The sequence below is a fragment of the Petaurus breviceps genome, unplaced genomic scaffold (genome assembly GCF_028583685.1).
Source record: "Petaurus breviceps papuanus isolate PSGF00001 unplaced genomic scaffold, PetGlider_PUasm1.0 77, whole genome shotgun sequence".
NCBI lineage: Eukaryota > Metazoa > Chordata > Mammalia > Diprotodontia > Petauridae > Petaurus > Petaurus breviceps.
Window position 1 is genome coordinate 12328317 of NW_027186492.1, and position 21418 is coordinate 12349734.

Genomic DNA, 21418 nt, shown 5'->3' on the forward strand with positions numbered 1-21418 from the left:
GAAGCAGATACAAGTAATCACTGCAGTTAACTGCTTATCCTCAAGCTTGAACATAGAGAGTATGCTCCTAATATCAATTTTTAAATATTTTAAAAATAATACTTTAGTGGGAGCAAAAAAAGTTTTTGTACCATCAATAAATAAAATAAAAAATTTAAATTGTTTATTTCACTTTTATCTCCTCTTAACACCTTTTTGTTTCATAATGTAACATTATATACCATATATCATGTATAAATAAGATATGCCTTGTTAATAAACAAAAACTTTTACTACTAGGGGTGCACTGTTAAAATAGTTAGGAGAACAATGGCCTGAGGTACTGAGACACTAACTTGCTGAAATTTGCATTATTGGAGATTATACCAACCGCTTCTAATCCCTCCCTCCCAAACAACAGAGAAGGAAACAGTGTGTTTCCAAATCCAAATTTAGCGTTTTGGAAGTTTCAGAGATAGTAACTGAGATGTCTAGTCTAGACGGCAGTGGGTTGCTCCCCAACTTGGAGTCAAGTAGACGCAAATATGAATCCTGCCTCAGACCCTTAATGGCTCTGTGATCTAAGCAAATCACTTAACTTTCTCATCTCAGTTTCTTCACTCATTAAAGGGGTTTATAATGATAACCTCCCAGGGTCGTGGTCATGACGACTGAAGGAGGTTAACATTCAGTAACATTAAGTTCTAACAAGCAGAGATAACATTCAGTAAAGTGCCTTGTGAACCTAAAAGGGCTATAACAGTGTTAGCTTTCTTTTTTTTTTTTTAAGACTCCACGATATACTTGGTGCCATCCCATGGCATTTGGGAGTGGGAGAGAGGCACTCCCAATAGAAGTATGACCTGCCACATTTTGCTGCTGGAGAGAAGATTCTCTCGCCATGCCTTTAAAGGCCTAGATGCTTTTTCTCTGCCACACAGAAAATTTTGTGAATCTCATGGAAGATCACTTCAATAGCGAGCTAAGACATGGTAAGACTCTAGGAGTAGAGTGAATTAAACTAGCTTGGACAAGGCCAGACCATTCAACGGAATGGAGCTGGAAACAGAAACCTGCACCTGGCAAGCTGAGCTTCAGCTCCCAATCAGGACACAGCTATCAGACCATCTTTGCACCATATGATCCAAGACAATCAGCTGGCTTAATTTAGGGGTATTCAGAAATCCCATACAAATAAGGTAGCATTCTTTGATTGTGCAGGCCAGTCATAATTATTTTCTTTTATTCTTCATATTTTATTTTTGTCTTAATAACATGTTGTGCCCATGATGAGTGGTGGGTATAATGCCAAGGCAATATTCACAGCACCCAAGGAGGCTATGAATATGCTGGTGTAGTTGTGAATCACAAAATGTAACAGATTATCCACATGGAGTACAGAACCAAAGCATTTATTCAAATACCAGAAAGCCAAATCCCAAAAGCAGAAAGCCAAATTCATCATAGTTGGTATACATAACCAATGCAGCAAACACCAACATTCCCAAGCCTTCCCCGACCTTCCCTCCATCAGGCCTTCAAAACAAAACATGCTCCCTTAAGCAAGAATGCCCCTCTCTCAGGCTAGCTGCTCAGCCTCCATGCTGCTTGCTCTCAGCAGTTCTGGCTCTCTCTCTCTCTCCCTCTCTTCCTCTCTCTCCCTCTCTCTTTCTACTCTCTTTCTCTCTCCCTCTCCCTCTCTCTCCTCTCTCTCTTTTTCTCTCTCTCTCTCTCTTTCCTGCTCCACCCTTCCTGTTCCCTCTCCTCCATGTGATTACGTTTGGCCTATTAAGGGCTGGGAAGGTCTTCAAATCCCCTTAGGTCTATTAAGAGGCAGGAAAGATCTTCAAATCCCCATTACCATTACAGTGGGGTCCTCCAAACCTTGGAAATGGGGTTGGACATTGTCAGGAGGTGGGAAGCATGCATCATCATTTATCTTCTGATTGATCATAATTCTTTTTTTTTTTTTTAGAAGCAATTGGGGTTAAGTAACTTGCTCAAGGTTACACAGCCAGGTGTTTCTGGGTGGGTGCTAAGTGTCAGAGCCCGGATTCGATCCCCAGGTCATCCCGACACTGGAGCCGGTGCTCTTACTTGCTGTGCTACCTGGCCACCCCAGTTGATCATAATTCTTGAAGTCATTCAGAATTGGGTTTGGGGCTTTTTTTTTTTTGGTTTTGTTCTTTTGCAATGTTGTTGTTATTGTATAAATTATTTTCCTAGTTCTGCTCATTTCACTCTGGATTAGGTCTTAGAAGTCTTCCCAGGTTTCCTCCAAACCATGTTGTTTGTTCTTTATGAGCAATTCCAGTACATTCATCAAGCAGTCAAAAAGCATTTATTAAGCACATACTACAATGCCTGTCTGAGGCGCTGAGAATACAAGTATATGATATATAAATATTTGTGTTATGTATGTATATCTGTGTGGGTATACATATATGCATATGTACACATAATACATGCAAATATAGATACACATGCAGATATATATACAGAGACATATCGGTAATATATGTACATATATACAAATAAAGATATGAAAATGTATATATATGTGTGTGGATACATATGTATACATCCACACAAATATGTGTGGATGTATAATATGTAGATTATGTAAGTATACCATTATTCAGGCATTTTGTAATTGATGGGCATCCCCCTCGGCTTCCAATTCTTTACTAAAATAAATAGAGCCATTAGAAACATTTTTGAACATGTGGGTCTTTTCCCTCTTTCCTTTATTCTCTGTGGGCTATAAGCCTAGTAGTTCTATCACTAGGTCAAAGGTATTCACAGTTTAATGATTTTTTCTTTGTATGATTCCAAAATTGCTTTTTAGAAAGGTTGGAGCAATCCACAGCTCACTAATGGTACATTTATGTGCCTGTCTTCCTGCAGGCTCTCCAACAACTGACATTTTCCTTTTTTTTTTTGCATCTCTGACAATCTCAGTGAAACCTCAGAGTTGTTTTAATTTTAATTTTTCTAATTATTAGTAACTAACTAAATATTAAGATTACTTCATGGTCTGTTTATTTGTTCTGTTGTTTCCGTCCTGTCTGACACTCAATGACCGCATTTGGGGTTTTCTTGGCAAATATACTGGAATGGTTTGCCATTTCCTTCTCCAGTTCATTTTATAGATGAAGAAACTGAAGCAAACAAGGTTAAGTGACTTGCCCAGGATTACAAAGCTAGGAAGTATCTGAGGCCAGATTTGAACTTAGGAAGACGAGTCTTCTTGACTCCAGGCCTGGCATTCTATCCACTGGACCACATCGTATTATACGGTGCCTTTAAACATGTTTCCCTCTTTGCCTCTTTTAATCATGTTTACTTTTACTGTCTGAGATAATGATTGCTATCCCTGCTTTCCTTTCTTTTTTTTTTTAGTTCACATGAAACATAATAAATTCTTCTCCACCCAATTATTTTAAATGTGTAAATCTTTGTTTCTAGTGTGTTTCCTATAAACAACATATTGTTTCTACCTTCTAATCCATTCTACTGTCCTTTTCCATTTTATAGATGAGTTCACCTCATTCTCAGGGCTATGACTGACATCTGTTTATTTCCCTTCATACTATCCCATTATACCTTTTCTTCTCTTTACTTTCCCTCTTTAAAAGAAGACAGACAGTGTATATGCTTAACATTAAATGATCCGCATCTGTTCCACTGTCCCTTTTCTCTTCCCCTCATACAGAGCTTAATTTCTTTTAATCCCCCTTTCATGATCCACCCTCCAAATTTGGAATTTGTTTTGCTTATGAATGATGTTTCCCTTACTCTATATTTCTTCTCACACTCCCCCCCTGCCCATTTCCTTGTTGAGGTTCATATTTTTTCCACACCAAACCCATTGTGTATACGTGTATGTGTGTGTGTGTGTATTTGTGTGTGTTCCTTATATTCAGCCCTCCACTATCTGATTCAGATGAATGTGAGCTTCATGTTTCATCCATTTCTCCCACTCCTTTCTTCATGTCTATATAATTTTTTTCTCATACCCCAATTATGTAAAATATTAAATTCCAACCTCTTCCTCCTGTTTTTCTTCCCTGGTGTATTCCTTTTTCCCTTCCTTTTCTTTCTTTACCTAAGATCACCAAAACAAAACACAACTGGCTCCAGGCTTTCTTGTTGTTTTATTTAATTTCCTCTGTGACTCTTAAAGACATTAAGATTCTGAGAGAGCATTCCTTTCTTCTCCCTCTATTTAAATGTAAACATTTCCTCACTACATAGCCCCTTCTACTTGTTCCAGTGTACTAATTTACCTTTCTAGGTGTAATTGTGTTTGCTGATTGACTGGTTGATTATCCCATTTGGAGTAATTATGTCTTTAATATTTTGTAATCTTTGAGATAGCTCAAAAAATTAACCCCTTAAGTAGAAACAAAGATGCCCTCTTTCCTTCTTATTATTTGACATAAACCTAGAAATTTTAACTATGACAATAAGAGACAAAAATTAAAGGCATAATCCTCCATAAAGATAAAAACAATATCTCTATTTAAAGGCAATGATGGTATATGTAGGTAAACCCAGAGAATCAATGAAGAAACTGAGAAATTATAGGATACAAAAAAATTCATAAACATCATCAGTATTTCAATGTAATACTAATCAAACCTAGGAAGAAATAATAAGAAGAGAAATTCCACTTGAAATAACTACAAAATAGGGGCCGGCTAGGTGGTGCAGTGAATAGAGCACTGGCCCTGGAGTCAGGAGGACCTGCATTCAAATTTGGCCTCAAATATTTAACACTTACTAACCGCATGACCTTGGGCAAGTCGCTTTATCCCAAGTGTCCAGCATTCCCCCTTCCAAAAAAAAAAAAAAAAAAAAAAAAACAAAAAAAAGAATACAAAATAAGGGAATTAAACTACCAACAAAAATAGGGGACTTAACCACCAAAAAAAATGCATTACTAAACAAAAAGAAAACACTCTTAACAAAAACAAAGGAAGATGTATACTGGTTTGGCAATGTCAATGTCAAAAATGTTTTGCCCATGTAAATGTCAAAAAATGAAAATACTATGTAAATTAATTTATTAATTTAGTGCTATACCAATCAAATTAGCAAGAGGATACTTCATAGAATTAGATGAAAAAATAACAGAATTAATTTGGAGGAAAAAAAGTCTAAAATCTCAAAGAGAATTTTTTTCTTTTAAATTTGAACACAAAAGAAAAAGAAACATATTGTAAACTTAAATATTGAAACTTAAATACAAAATAAGAAAAGGGGAAAAAAAGCATTGCCATGGGCACAACAAAACGTAAGAGAAGATTCAAAATATACAGCAATAAATTTCCATTTTAAGAAAGCCTATATAATAAATACCACTCATTGTGTTCAAAGCTGTCCTTTTTTTCTTTGCTTCCTTGTGGTATTTTTTTAAAGTAGGGCTGAAAGGGAGGTAACATTATGTCTTCAAACTATATAATAAAGGAGTTGTCATGAAACTTTTTGTTTTGTTTTGTTTTAACAAAAGCAGTTCAGTGGAACAGACCAGATAAGGAAGAACCATATACAAAACAAAAATACTAGTCTAGTATTTGATAAACCTATGACCATAAATTTTTGGAGGAAGGGCTCCCAATATGATAAGAATTTCTGGCAAAACTGGAAAGCATTGTGACAAAAATTCAGTTTAGTCCAACAACTTAGATCATATCAAAAAAACCCCAAAAGGACATGTGAACGTAAATGTAAAAGTGTAAAACGTAAATGTAAAAAGTCACCTCATAAAAAAAACAAACTATGAAAGAATAGAGAGAAATATCTTTCACAAAGATGGTTTGGAGGAAAATTCCCAGTCACACAAGTGACAGAAGTGATCATAAAAGACAGTATAGACAATTTTGCTTCCATAAAATGAAAAACCTTTCACATGAATACAGACAAAAGCAGTAGAAACAGTGGGAAAATATCGCTAATAAAAGTATGATATCTAATTAGATCTGTATAGGGATTTGACACAAATACATAACATCAAGAGACATTTCCCAATAGAGAAGTATTCAAAAGATATGAACAGTTTTTGAAAGAATTACCTATTATAAATTTATAAACTGACATTTGAAGACATGCTTCAAGTCAACAAACATTTTTTATGTGCCAACTACGTACCAGGTACTATGTGGAGATAACCAAGAGAGGGAAGACACTAGTTTTAAAAAGGAATTGGGAAAGGCTTCTTGTAGAAAGTGAGATTTTTATCTGAAACTTGAAGAAGGCAAGGGAGGACAGAACACCAACATGAAGAGGTAGAAAACGCTGGGCTTACTGCTTATTTGTGTATGACCTTGAACAAGTATAATAGCAAGCACCCTAGCATGCCCAGAGTGGCCTGCTAGCACAGGTTCTTTGATTTGCTTTATAAAGGAAAGACAGCTTTAAAGGGGTTAACAATCCTCCTTTAATTACAGAGGAAGAAGTGAGTAAAGACAATACAAGCAGAGAAATTAGCACAAAGACAGGGCTTCAACTGTCTGAACATAGCAATATTGCTATACACTTTACATACATCATTGAATTAAGGGAGCACAGATATCTGAGCAGTCAGGGGACTCTGAACAAACAGCTACTCAGAGTCTCAACCAGGAAATTAAAAGATCCTTTTCATGAGTGAACTCCCAAAGCAAAATGCTAACCTCTCAGCATATATAGCAAAGACTCAGCATCTAATTGGCTGAATACCGAGGAGCTTGAAAATCCTTGTGCCCCAGTACTTCATTGGAAACTCCTAGAATCTGATTAGCTCTGGGCCAGGCCTCCATATGCCTATTAATGGGCAGGGAACATCTTCAAATTCCCTTAACATCACAGAAAGTCAATTAACCTGTGTAGTCCTCCTTTTTCTCTACTGTACTATGAAAAGATTAGACTACAATTTCATCATCTATAGAGAAGCCTCTCCTGACCCCCTTTAATTCAAGTGCTTTACATCTGTTAATTATTTCAAAATCACCCTGTATGTATATATTTTGTTAATGCGTAGTTGTTTGCATGTCACCCCCCAGTCAGACTGTGAGTTCTTTGAGAGAAGGAACTGTTTTTTACCTTTCTTTGTATCTCACTGCTTGGCACAATGCCCAACACAGAGTAAATACTTAATGAATGTTTATTCACTATTATTATGTATATTCACCAATTCCTAAAAAAGTTTAACTAATATAAATTACTTGCTAAAAGACCAAAAGAGCTGAAAACTGCACCAGCCAAAAACAGTTGATCTCTCTCTTTACCAAGTAGAGAGTTACACCACTCATTGGTTTAGAATATAAAACCTTTCCTAAAATTCTACAAAAGATGGAAGGTTGTGAAAAGGTATTACCTTAGAAAACAAAGAAGCGGTGGACGGAAAAACAAGAGTAACAGGTTTAAGGTTGACCATTGTCATTGCTAGTCAACAAGAACAATCAATTGCTCTCCCTTTTCCTGTTACCAGATCATTTTCCTAACACTAATGTTCTTTCATTCTAGCTTCTAAGGAAACTAAGGGGTATGTTTTGATATTTCCATATTAATAAGCAAAATAATTGACCAATTAGTTCAGAGCCCAATGTCAATTTGTTAAATATTATTTGTTTAATAAACTGGAGAGACTTCTTTTCCAATAAGTTTTTTTTTTCATTTCTCTATTCCTTCCCTTCTTCCCTCCCTCCCCTCTCTTTTTCTCTGAAATCTCCCCCACCTTCCTACTCTTATCCTTCCCTCTCTCATCAACCTCTAGGCTTAAATACATATCATGAGTACAGGATAGGCTTTTTATTAACAGTGTAACCAAAATAAAGATGTAAATAATTATTTACAGTATATAAGCTGAGAAAGATCACAGTCACCTTTAACCATAGCTTTAACTTTTCAATTCTGGAAACAAAGTTCTACCATTCAGTTTTTTCAGAATACTAATTTCCCTGTCAAAAATTCTTGTCATGGGGCAGACCAGGAAGTGATGAGGGGGGCACGTCATCCCACCAGCCCCAAGGGCCACTACCAGGCCTTTCACCAAAGGGCTAGGACTGGAAAGAGCAAGGTAAGAACTAAATGCAGGGCCCCTGTCCAGGACAGCAAATACTCTTGGGACTACCACTCCATAGCCCACAAATTTGAAAAAAAAAAAAAAGCCCCTATCCGGACCTCCAATGACCAGGATGGCAGAGTGAACCCAGACTGCTCCAACACCCCCCCAGCCCTGAAAACATAGTAACTATTGCCCCAGGGCAAAACCCTCAACAGTAAAGGCTTGGGAACCCTAGAGGAAAGGTGAGGGCCCTGCCTCAAAATGGGTAGAAAGCAGACTACAAAGACTCTGGAGTCCTACTATCCTCAGAGGGAGACAATGTGGACTCCACACTCACAGCTGAAACATCAACAGGGAACGGGTCCCAAGCACAGAAAGCTCTCCTAAATGAGCTCACAAGGAACTTTGAAAACCAAATGAGAGAGATAGAAGATAAAAAGAATAATTCTTTTAAAATCAGAATTGCAGAATTAGAAAGACATTATAATGAAGAAAAGAGCTCATTAAAAAGAAAAGTATATGATATGGAAAAAGAGAACCAAAAACTAACCAAGGAAAATGATTTGCTAAAAACCAGAATCAACCAAATTGAAACAAATAACTCTATGAGGAACCAAGAATTAGTCAAACAAAACAACAAGAATGAAAAATTAGAAAAAGAGGTAAAGTATCTCAATGGAAAAATAGCTGACCTGGAAAACAGATCCAGGAGAGATAACCTGAGAATTATAAGCCTACCAGAAAATCATGATGAAAAAATGAGCCTGGACAACATTCTCTAAGAGCTTATTAAGGAAGACTGCCCTGAGATACTAGAACCTGAGAGTAAAATAGAAATCGCGAGAATCCAATGGACACCTGCTAAAAGAGATCCCAAATTGAAATGTCTTCGAAATGTTGTGGCCATACTCAAGAACCACCAGGTAAAAGAGAAAATACTTCAAGTGGCCAGAAAAGAAAACAATTCAAATATCAAAGAACCACAGCGAGGATTGCACAGGATTTGGCAGCCTCTACAACTGAAAGATCGGAGGCAGTGGAATTCAATTTTCCACAAAGCAAAAGAGCTCAGGTTACAACCAAGGATCACCTACCCAGCGAGACTGAGCATATTCTTCCAGGCAAAGAGATGGTCATTCAATGATATAACAGATTTCCAGACCTTCCTGATTAAAAAAGCCAGAGCTCAATGGAAAATTCAACCTCTAATTACAAGATGCAAGAGTGACATAGAAAGGTAAACAAGAAACACACACACACACACACACACACACACATACACCCTGTTATTTAATAAGAGCAAACAGTTTATAGACAAGTAGAGGGTATGAGTATAAATTACACAAAATGATGATCAAAAAAAATCTTATTAAGGGCTACAAAGGGACTGCAATAGAAGAAGGGGAATGAATGAAGTGGAAAAGGGTAAATTATGCCACACAAAGAGGCATATAAACAATATAGCAGAGGAAAAGAAGGGAGGGAGATGAGTATTATATGAGCTTTTCCCTCATTGGGTCTGGAGCAAGGAGGGAATACCAACCAGTTAAGCATAGGACTCTATGGAGAAGAGACGCAAAACATATCATATTAGAGGGAAAGGGGAGGGAGAGGAGCCTCGCATGAGATTTGTTCCTGTCACTCCTGGTGTGAAGAAGAAACAACATACTTCATAAACATATCCCACAGGTAGTAAGAGGGGGAAAGAGCTACAAAAGGGGGGGGTGGTTAGTAGGGAGGGAAGAAGTAAGCGGGAAGGGTAGGAAAAGGGAGGGGGGCTGAAAAGGGAATACTGAGGGAGGTGGTAGTCAAAATGAAAACTATTAAGGAGGGGAGGGAGAAGGGGAGAAAAAATATAAGCATTAACAGGGGAGGGAATAGGATGGAGGGAAAGAAACAGAAAATAATTATAACTGTGAATGTGAATGGAATTAACTGTCCCATAAAACAGAGGCAGATAGCAGAATGGATTAAAAATCCAATACTCTACAAACTATTCGGGAAAATTAGTGAAGAAAGAGTCCTACCAAATTCTTTTTATGACACATATATGGTACTGATACCTAAATCAGGAAGAGATAAAACAGAGAAAGAAAATTATAGACCAATCTCCCTTATGAATATAGATGCAAAAATTTTAAATAAAATGTTAGCAAAAAGACCATAGCAATTTATCACAAGAATAATACACTTTGATTAGGTAGGATTTATTCCAGAAATGCAAGGATGGTTTGATATTAGGAAAACCATCAGTATAATTGATCATATCAACAATAAAACTAGCAAAAACCACATGATTATCTCAATAGATGCAGAAAAGGCTTTTGACAAAATATAATATCCATTCTTATTAAAAACACTAGAAAGAATAGGAATAAATGGAGACTTCCTTAAAATAATAGGTAGTATCTATTTAAAGCCATCAGCAAGTATTATATGTAATGGGGATAAGCTAGAAGTATTTCCAATAAGATCAGGGTTGAATTATTATTATTATCATATAAAATACACATACCATAATGCAGAGAACCACTCAAAAGGCTACTTCAATTAAGGAGAAAATAAATACAACAATAGGAAAGAAGCAGTTGGGTCCTCGAGTCAGAAAGGCAAAAGTTCAAATAAGGCCTCAGACACTTATTAGTTATGTGATTCTAGGCGAGCCTAAGTTAAGTACCTCTTCTGTCTCAGTTTCCTTAACTTTAAAATAGGGACAAAAACAAAACCTACCTCCTAAGGGCTGTTGTAAAGCTCAAATGAGATGGTATTTGTAAAGCACTTGGCAGAGTGCCTGACAGATAGTAGGCACTTAATATATTATTTCCCTACAAAAGAAATAATAATAAAGTATACAACTGCACAATAACTATAATTTTAAGTATATAACCTAGATGTATAATACTGTATGTTATATATATAGTGTAAAGCATTATTATATGTAATTCTTCAATGAGTTACATCTAGCTGAATGTGTAAACAACATAATTCAGCCTATTTATAGGTTTGTTTGCTCTAATTCTTTTGTGATTTGCAGATTTTTCCATATCTTTGCCTAAGCTGATTGATGAGAATAGGTTCATTAATGGGATTTCTAAACTTTATGACTTCTCTCTTCATTCTAGAGGGCTCTACAACTGAGGTTAGCTAAGGAAGGTACTACTATCTCTGGGGTCCTTCTCAGTCCTAGGCAGTCCTTGGGTTTTTATATTCACTGCTTTCCTTCAAACAATAACTTTTCAAGGAGCTTTTAGGACTGACTAGGAAATAAAATGGGCTTTTACTTTCTTGAACTGCTGTTTCGATGGAGCAGTTTCCTTCTGAGCATCTTTTAGTCCTTTAGTGTCAAGGTGATGGCTTGTTTCACTCTCTAGATGTCTCTATATCTACCATGGGAACATCTTGAATTCCTGTGAAAGTGCAACTTTGTTCTACCTCACTTTCCGGTGTCATCTTCAGCTGAGATAGTGCACATTTCAATTTTTCTCTCAGGTTATCAAGTTTGCGTTTAGTTTCTGTTTCAGATCTCTCCAATACTTTCTCAACACCAAAGTTTTTAAAAACTTGTTTTGCTTGAATTCTTGATAATAAACCAGCACCTTTTGATGATCCTTGTTTCTTGGCATTAGTTCTTTGGGTATCAGTTTCCCCCAAACCAAGTGATAATTCTCTTGAGTGTGTGTGGCATATTTATAGCTACCTAGTCCACATTTGTAACAAAAAATAGTTCTATTTGTCTGATTGTATCTTAGCGGATATTGTTTAATCAAAGTGTTTCAACAGAACTGATGATATGGGGGTTTTCTTTACTGTTTTGGGGTCCAGGATAACTTCCATCTCTGACCACCTCTCCATTTCCTGGTGCTAATTTTTTGGAGTTCAGCTTTTTACACATCAATTCTGCATTACTCTTTCTTTGAATATATTCATCATCAGTGTATCCATCAAGGCCACAGTTGTAATAAAAAATAATTCCTTTTCTCTGCTTATACTGTGCTGGTAGTGAGTTTGCATCAGACTTGAGACCTCTATCTTCTTGGTCTTTCATATTCTCAGAGGATGATTTGTTTACCTTTCTATCTCTCAGCAGGTTATCTGTGAAACTCTGTTGTCAAGTGTGCCTTATCAGTGTGATTCTTATACTGTGTTCTTTTTGTTCAGTTGTTTTTCAATAATGCACAACTCTTCGTGACCCTATTTGGGGTTTTCTTGGTGGTGGAGTGACTTGTCATTTCCTTCTTCAGTTCATTTTACAGATGAGGAAACTGAGGTGAACAGGATTAAGTGACTTGCCTAGGGCCACACAGCCAGATTTGAACTCAGAAAGATAAGTCTTCCTGACTCCAGGCCAAGCATTCTATCCACTATGCCACTTAGTTGACCATACTGTGTTCTTTATACATAATAAGATGACTTATAGCAAGGGTTCTTAATCTTCTATTTTCTTCTACAAGCAAATAGATTACATTTGAGAAGAATGTTTTAAAAGATATAAATACACAGGATATACAAAATACATAGGATTTTGTACAAGGTATAAAATACACAAAAGAAATCAATGATATTGAAATATAGTCAACAAGCATTTATTAAGCACCTACTAGATAAATAAGTTATGTATAGGATAAATTGCAAATTTTCTAATCCCAGGGGGAAGTTATTAGCATTAAGATGAGTTGGGAATTAATGTGTATTTGTATATATATGTATGTATGCACGTATTACATGTATTCCAGGTTAAGAAACTCTACTGCAGGGGCGGCTAGGTGGTGCAGTAAATAGAGCACCGGCCCTGGAATCAGGAGGACCGGAGTTCAAATTCAGCTTCAGACACAACACAAAAACTAGTCTTGTGACCTTGGGCAAGTCACTTAACCCCAATTGCCCTCCAAAAAGCAAAAAACAAAAAAAAACTGTACTGTAGAGTTAGAGGTGAGTCATCCCTCAGGGAAGCTCTGTACTTATACTCCATTCTATAACTCCTTATATATCTGTATAGATGTCTGTATAGACAGACAGATAGACACAGATTGTATTTATCTAATTATTTACATAGTGTCTCCCCCATTGGAGTGTAAATTTCTTCAGAGCAAGGACTACGGTTTGTTTGTTTGGGGTTTTTTTTGGTGGGGGGGGGAATTTATGGTTTTATTTCAACATTTTGTACCATGCATGGCATATAATAAACACTTTATAAGTGCTTGTTGATTTACCAGTTGACTACTTTTGTACTGAACAAAAGTATTAACAAAGAAATCATATGCCTACTGTGGCATCCCCCAGACACCAAACCATCTCTCTAGTTTTTGCAAATTGATTTGTCATGTGAATAAAGCTGGGTATCCTTTAAACTCTATGCCAGTCCAAAATCTGATCCTCTGAGGCATTCCATTAAGCTACTCACCTTTTCTAATTTAGATTTCTGCTAAATCTGTTTTTCTGCCTTTTTGGCCAAAACTTCCCACACTTCAACAAAAACCTATAGTATCTTCCCAGAGAAGCCTCCTAACAGCAGTATAAAATGTCCTTCAACAATTTTGGCCTTCCTCATGGATATTGCATCCTTATCCAACTCAGACGATCTACACCTTGTTTTGTCCACATGTGAGCTGTTTTTCTGTCATTAGAGAACTAGCTTTAGCCCTTCTCACAGGTGAGTTGTCTCTTTCTAACTTCAGAATTCCCTTCATTCTCTTTATGGACAGGGCCTCTCTTCTCATGTACACCTCCTTAGAGAGAATGTGTTGTTCACATTGTTCCAAATGTTATTTCCTACTACTGGTGTATCTGATATTTTTATATAATCCAATAGATTGGGTAATTCACAGGGTGCTAAATGGCCTTCTCTACCTTGAACCTTCTTTGAATTACCTTTCAATGTTACAATTCTTTGATCTTTCTTTTCAGTATCATTATTTTAAATCCCTGGGTCCACTCCCAAATTCAGAGGCTTCTATGAATTTCCAGTTCTAAAACATTACAATCCTTATTAAACATGTCAACCTCTATTTTTTAAGCAGAGATAATAGAAAATTTGCATTTAGCAAGTCAATAATGAATGTTAAACTAATAATTAAACATGCAGCATATGAAGTAATAAACAATAAAATAACAGTTATGTGCAATTAATATGTATCAAATAAAATAATAAAACAGGCAAATTAATGTCATTAATCAGCAGCAGCACTGTCAGGCAATGCATTTATAATGAAAGAGACAAAGGTATGTGAAAGGGAAAAAAAAATTTAAAATTCCAGCCACAAATCCCCATGGATAGCAAGGGTTTGGAGTCAACCATTTTATGCACAGTTGAGTGATATCCTCTGGTTCTGCCTGCTACTAGTTCATTTTCCTTATTCATTCCCATCACAGTTTCAAAGGGTATGTTCTGAATTGGATAAATCTTTTCTCATAAGATTTTGCTCATCTCTCTAAATTACTACCACTCCTATCTCCTAAACTTAAATAAACATCCAATTTATCCGTTATGCCATTTACTAACACTATAACAAAAATAAAACAAACATAAACAATTATTACAATTCATTGGCTGTGAGAAAGATCACAGCTAGTCACCTCTTATCAAGAACAGCTAAATGGTGCAGTAGAGTACTAAGCTTGGGGTAAGGAAACAAGTTCGAATCCTGCTTCAAACACATACCAGCTGTATGACTTACGGTTAGTCACTAAATGTCTCTCAGTCTCAGTTTCTTCATCTGTAAAATGAGAAGGTTTGGATTCTATGACCTCAAAAGTCCCTTCCAGCCCTATCATTCTATGAGCACTTCCACTAGCAGCTTCTCAGTTCTGGAAAGAGCTCCACAATCCAGTTATCTTAGGATAACAATTAAAGTTTCTCCACAAGGTAAGAGTTAAACCAGTTCCCTCAGGAAATAAATTTTCTTCCTCCATTTTTCTCTGTACAATACTCAGTTTCTCTTCACTCACTGCCAGTCTCTCAAACTCCTCTGCCTCTTAAAGTTACAGAAGCAGTATCTATAGTTTTATACACTTTTTATAGCTTTATATTATAAATTTACAGAAGTAGTATCTACAGTGAAAGAGGCCATTAAAGCTTGTATTACTCAAGTTTACAGAAAAAACCCACCTAAGTCAGATCATCTTGACAGAATTAGAATATGAAACTTAGGAGAGGACAATAAACAAATGGAGAGGAAAAGATCTGCAAAGATTTCTATAATAAACTGTCTTCTCCATTAAGGACAGTGGAGTCACCACATTTGTAATCTTGTAATCGAAAATCATAGTTCCTGATGTGGTGGATGAGTAAACAGAAATGCTACATTGGCAGCAGGGAGGGAGGATATGGAGAAGGGCAGGGTGTTGAAGTTCATTCCATAGAAGCATCATAATTTTGCGAGTTCTGAGGGGTCACTTCTCAAGAAGAAAGAGCACCGAATGTATGGAGGAAAGAATCACAGACTTTATTAATATCACAGACTTTGAAGAATTAAAGATGTGGTTCACCCAAGAGGAATATGATGGGCATGGACCAATTGCAACACATTAGCAATGAAGAAATCCTAGGGAGAAACAATTTAAATGAAATTATCAAAGGTTTATGATAAGAAATGAGGTAATCTGATTATGAAGGAAGAGTAAGGAGTATCTTATAGATAGCTCATGATATCAATTGATATCCACACAACGTTAAGAGATCTAGAAGCTTATGCAGTGGACCACCTGAGGTGGATTTATAGAAAGATGTGGGCAAGAATTATATGGGATGAGAAGCTAGGGTCAGGTCATGATCTGTGTCACTGGTGAGGAAACTTACATTAATGTCATCCCAACTCCATTGAAATGTCACAGTATACATTTGCCAAATATGCAAATTGTTTCCAAAGAATATAGAGTGTTTAGAGAACAAAATGCCTCCAAGGTGTTTCATTAGTGTGCAAAATGTTTAGAATACAATTTTAAACATTATTACTTAAAGGGTGCTGGCCTTGGCAACTAGGTGTCTCTGCTTGGCCAGGACATCAGGTATTTCCTGACTGAGTTAGTTTCTGGACTCTTTGGCTTCCTCATTGTACCAAGTATTTTACATAATTTGAACTTTTCAGGATGCAGTGCTTCTCAGAGTCAATACCTTTACATCTATCCATTTCCCATTTTAGAGACCAAACTTCTAGATTATAACTACACACAATTTTTCCCCCTCAGCTTTATCCTTTATTTAGACTTGACATTGATCCCAATCTTCTTCTAATTTATCATCTAATGCTGAAGAAAGTTGATTCTGAAATGATTCTTACATCATCTTGTTGTTCCCTGTTTGCTGAGATATAGTCAATTTCACTTTTTTAGTGTATGTTGTAATCCTGAGCCAGCAATATTCAGGACCTTTGATTCTCTCCTAGAAAAATGTTTATTCATGATATATAACATAAGTCCTTTGGTCTCTTTCATTTCTTAATCCAAAAACACTTTAAGAAGAATATTTCATTGATGCTTTTTATTTTTATGCCACGAATACTTCCTAAAAGCCTTTCTCATTCATTTTAATTCCTCTATGACAAAGAAAAACAGTCAAACAAAACAAACCAACACTGTCTGTCTGAGGGCATATTCCACGCCTGTAGTTCACCCACCAGATGAGGAAAATATGTTCCATCATCTCTTTTTTGGAACCAATATTAGTCATTTTGCATAATCTGAATTCTAATATTTTTTTAGTGTTGCTTCATTGACATTATGTCCAACCCTCTATGACCTTATGGACCACATTATTCACAGGGTTTTCTTGGCAAAGATATTGGAGTGGTTTGCCATTTCTTTCTCCATTGGATTAAGGCAAACAGAGGTTAAACGACTTGCCCAGGGTTACACAGCAAGTAAGTATCTGAGGCCAGATTTGAACTTGGGTCTTCCTGATTTCAGGCAACAAACTCTATCCACTGAACCATCTAGCTGCCAGGTAGTCATTATGCATATTGTTATCCTCATTCTGCTGGGTTCTATATGGGTTTACATAAGCCTCCCTTTGTTTCTCTGAATTCCTCATATTTGTCATTTCTTACAGTAAAATAATATTGCCTCACATTCATGCACCACAATTTGTTAAGGTGCTTCCTAATTGATAGGCACTCACTTTGTTTCTAATTTTTTATGCTGCTATGGATATTTTGGTACCTATAGGGAGCTTTCTTTCTATCCTTAAACTTTTTTAGGCATGTGTTTAGTAGTGAGATGGCTGGGCCAAAGACTTTGCTTATACAATTTCAAATGGATTTCCTTAATAGTTGTACCAGTTTATAGCTCTGTCAACTTTGCATTAGCATGTCTGACTTCCCACAAACCCATGTTGGCTATTTCTGACTTTTATCCTCTTTGCCTCTAGAACTTATTTTTGGAAGATTAAGCATGTTAAGTTAACAAATGAAGTCATTAACACCTTCGTGTAAATGAGTTTAGCACATTGCCACATTTTCTTTAAGTTAGTACTACCTCATTGGGTCTTAGAAGTGAATGAGATATGAGCAGGAGGGTGTTCCAAGAAGCAGGAGGGCACAGAAAATGGAAGGGGAACTGCCTGAGACAGGGACAGCACTGTCAAGAAGCAAGCTTTCCTTTGAGAAAGTCTGTTCTTTTTCCTATACTGTAGTCACAGTAGATAAGTAGCTGCTTTTCTACCTGACTGTTCCTTTTACATTTAGACATATTGAAGAATGTAAGAATTAAACTGAGATCTTGCTTAACTGTGTGCTTTGAGGAATGTTCAGCATATAAATAACATTCAGTTATTAATAAGTGTAAACAATGCCAAAATTGTTCAGGAGAAGTCAAGAATGTATCTCATTTCTATTCCACCATACACTTTGGTTAGTTATAGCTTTGAGTTATTTAATCCTTGCATGCTTGTAGTATAAAACGATGATGATCATTCTAGCTTTATCAATATCTAGCAGTTTAATTAGTGGCCATTTTCCCAAAGCAGAAGAGTAGATTACTGCTTCTTTTTTCAAGTCCTTAAATCAGAAGACATAATAGTGGGAAAGGCACAGGGATAATGTTTGGCCTTAATCAGTTATTCTGAAGGACATTAAAAAAAATTAAGAGAATACAAATAATGAAATACTAAAGCAAACTGGTCCTTTCAAAATGAGAAATATATACTCTGCTTGAGGACACTGTCTTGGGGGTTTAGACATCTGATTGCATGAAGCTCTGCAGGCTACATTGGACTAGGGTGATTGCTGGCTTCTCTTCCCTACTCAGTAAATTGCTGTGACTTCCTGTTATCTCTAGGGTCAAATAAAAAATCATGTGTTTAGTTTTTAAAGTCTTTTACAAACCTGGCCTCTTTCTACCTCTCCAATCTTTTATGTACTCTGTGATCCAATGACTCTGGCCTCCTTGCTGTTCTTCACACAAAAAATTCTACCTCCAGACTTGATACATTTTCACTTCTCTCTCCCTTGCCCAGAATGCTTTCCTTTCTCCCCTCTGCCTCTTGGTTTACCTGGGTTCTTTCAAAACTCAGCTCAAATTCCATCCTCTGTAAGAGATCTTTCAGAGTCCTTCTAATACATTATTTCTGGAGATATACTGGTAAATATTTAACAGTCACCTCTCAAAAAAAAAAAGGTGTATACAAACCTGACACACTTTAATCTCCATTAACATTTTCTCCATCATCTTTCTAAGTCTAGACAATCAACAGAACAACAAATCAAGCCTTGATCTGTAGCATTTGCTGATTTCTGAGGAATAAATGCTCATGCCAACAACTGAACTATTGATTCATGGGAGTCAGTTCCAGCTGGCTCCAGTGCCCCTGATCCTTTTTGCCCCTGAGATTATCTCCAATTTATGTATGTATCTGGTTTGTATATAGCTGTTTGAATACTGTCTCCTCCTTTAGAATGTAAATTCCTTGAGGGCAAGGACTGGGTTTTTCCTTTTCTTTTTGAGTCCTCAGAACTTCACATAGTGCCCAGCCCACAGAATATCTTTAACAAATGTTTGCTGAATGATTGACTGTCATGATTAACTTCTGGCAGCTAAGTAGTGAAGCCCAGAAACTACCTCCGTAATGGAGCAGGAGGCAATTAAAGCAATAATAATAAAGACCTGAACTTCTTGTATGTTCATTAGACTCCTAATCCTGCCATACTTGGGCAAAGTAGTGGGGAAGGGAGGGACTAATCCTCCCTCCTGCCTCAGAACCCCTGCCCTTTTGTGTCTTATTTACCTTCTTGGTCATGTTTTTAAATGTCTGCCAGCACAAGGTCCTGTTTGGCCCTGGGCCTATGCCTCCTAGGGATGATCTTGTCTCTTGCTTTCTTCTTGGGATTGTCCTAGTTCTAAGCAGCATCACATTTGTCTAAGACTGCCATTTCCAAGATGGCACACTTGCTTCTGAACAGTCATAAATATTCAACCTATGCCTCCAATGTACAATCCAGGACTGAGGAAGCCCCAGGGACACATCAAGAAAGAAGGAAAAGCCCAGCCCTCATAGGGAAATGACTAATAAATGCAGCAGAATCTCTCCTCCTTCCCCCACCCCTCCCCTCAGTAAGAAGGAAGTATGAGTTTATAATCCAAAGGTACAGGGTAAGGCTTTTGGTCTCAGAGATCAGGAAGGGCACAGGCTGCTTGCTTCATTGCTAATACATTTGGAATCCTAAGTGCTCCAGTGGCAGTACTTGGGCAGGGTGGTTAATGACACACTCATTGTCCTTAGCAGAAAGAGCATAGTAGAAATGAGGTTGCCAGAGTAACCTGTACATTCCATATTTAACTTCTCACTATTCACACATCTGCTTCACATATGTCATTGTACTAGCCTCAAGCCCCTTCCCTGGGCATGTCCAAGGACACCTCCCCTGCAGGACATTTGCTATTATCTAGCCACCAATGCAAATAAAGGTCACCCAGAGATACACTCACCAACCAGGGAGTGAATGTTGGCATGAGGTAGAAAGGCTGATTGTATCCAGGCTCAGGACTAATAAAGGAAATGCCAATCAAAGCATACCATCCTGCCAGATCTGACTCAGACAGCAATGAAACTTCAGATGCCAGAAACCTAGGGGAGAACGGAGCTGTCAAAGATAGTCCAAAAAAAGTCACACTTTTTCTCTTCTCTTTTCTCTCCTCCCTTCTCCTCTTTTCTTTTCTCTCTTTCTACTTTCATCCTTCCTTTCTCTTTCCCTTTCTCTTCATTCCCTTCCATCCTTCCCCTCTATTCTCTCTCTTTCCCTCCCTTTTACACCCCCCCACCCCTTTTCTAACTCAGTCTCTGTCTTTTTGTTATAGCATGTTCAGGAGAATCGGTATTTTTTTTCTGTTCTGGGTTGGGTTTTTTTGTTTGTTTGTTTTTTAATGCAAGCGTCTTCACAAAGAAGGCAAAGACTGGATCAGTGAAGGGAAGAGTAACTTGTTCACTTGCCCTGGAAAGAGTGAAGTTTATGCCAGGCAAGGTAAAAAGGAGAATTGGTTCCATTGATTTGTTGCTTGTTTTCTCTGGAAGGAAAAGTGAGGAGAAGAATGCAAACCTTGCATGGGTTGGTAAATTTTGGTAGTTCAGAGGCTAAGCTTTGTGTAGTGATTCTTTTTTAATGAAAACTAAGAGACAAAACCTCGATCTGATAAATGGCATTTATTTATTGATTTAGATCTATAATTCAGTTGATCTAGAAAACTCATAATGTAAAATCTTCCTCTACCAGTGGAGATCAACAAGTCCTATGTAACTTACACTCTTTAGAAGGTTGCTTGCAGTACTTCTCAGTTCATATGATTATATGATCATAGATTTAGAGTTAGAAGGCACCTTAGAGACCATCAGATCTTACCACTTCCTTTTGCAAATGGGGAAACTGAAGTACAGAGAGGTTAAGTGACTTTTCCAGGATCACACAGTCAATATATTTCAGAGATAAAATTTAAACTCAGTTTTCATGACTCCAAGGTTGGCACTATGGCTCATTGTCTCTCAACTGACATTTAAAGAGTTTAAAGTTTTAAAGTGCTTCATTGTGCTGTGTTGGAGCAAGTTTTTACCAACTTTTTAGAGCTGGTTGTTAAATTTCCACTGTGAGCATTTGAATCAGAAATTGGTAAACACTACAAATTGGGTCTTGATTTATTGATATGATTGTCTAGACCTGGAATGAGGAACCTGTGGCCTCAAAGCCATATGTAGCCCTCTAGGTCCCTGGGTGTGACCTTTTGACTGAGTCCAAGTTTTACAGAACAAATCCTTTTATTAAGGGGATTTGTTCTGTGAAGTTTGGATTCAGTCAAAGGACTATACTTGAGGACCTAGAAGGCCACATATAGCCTTGAGGCTGCAGGGTCCCCCACCCCTGGTCTAGACCTAATAAAGTGTTTGATAAAATTTTAATGCAGATTAAACTT

At 37.1% G+C, this 21418-nt stretch overlaps 1 long non-coding RNA gene across 1 annotated transcript in view; it reads right to left on the minus strand.

The window, feature by feature from the left end:
* Positions 1-20912, minus strand: part of LOC138175512 (uncharacterized) — an 89594-nt gene extending 68682 nt beyond the window's left edge. Inside the window, exon 1 of the long non-coding RNA XR_011172014.1 lies at positions 19946-20912. This is a non-coding gene — a long non-coding RNA (uncharacterized lncRNA). The remainder of the gene's footprint in view (positions 1-19945) is intronic.
* Positions 20913-21418: the final 506 nt, after the last annotated feature.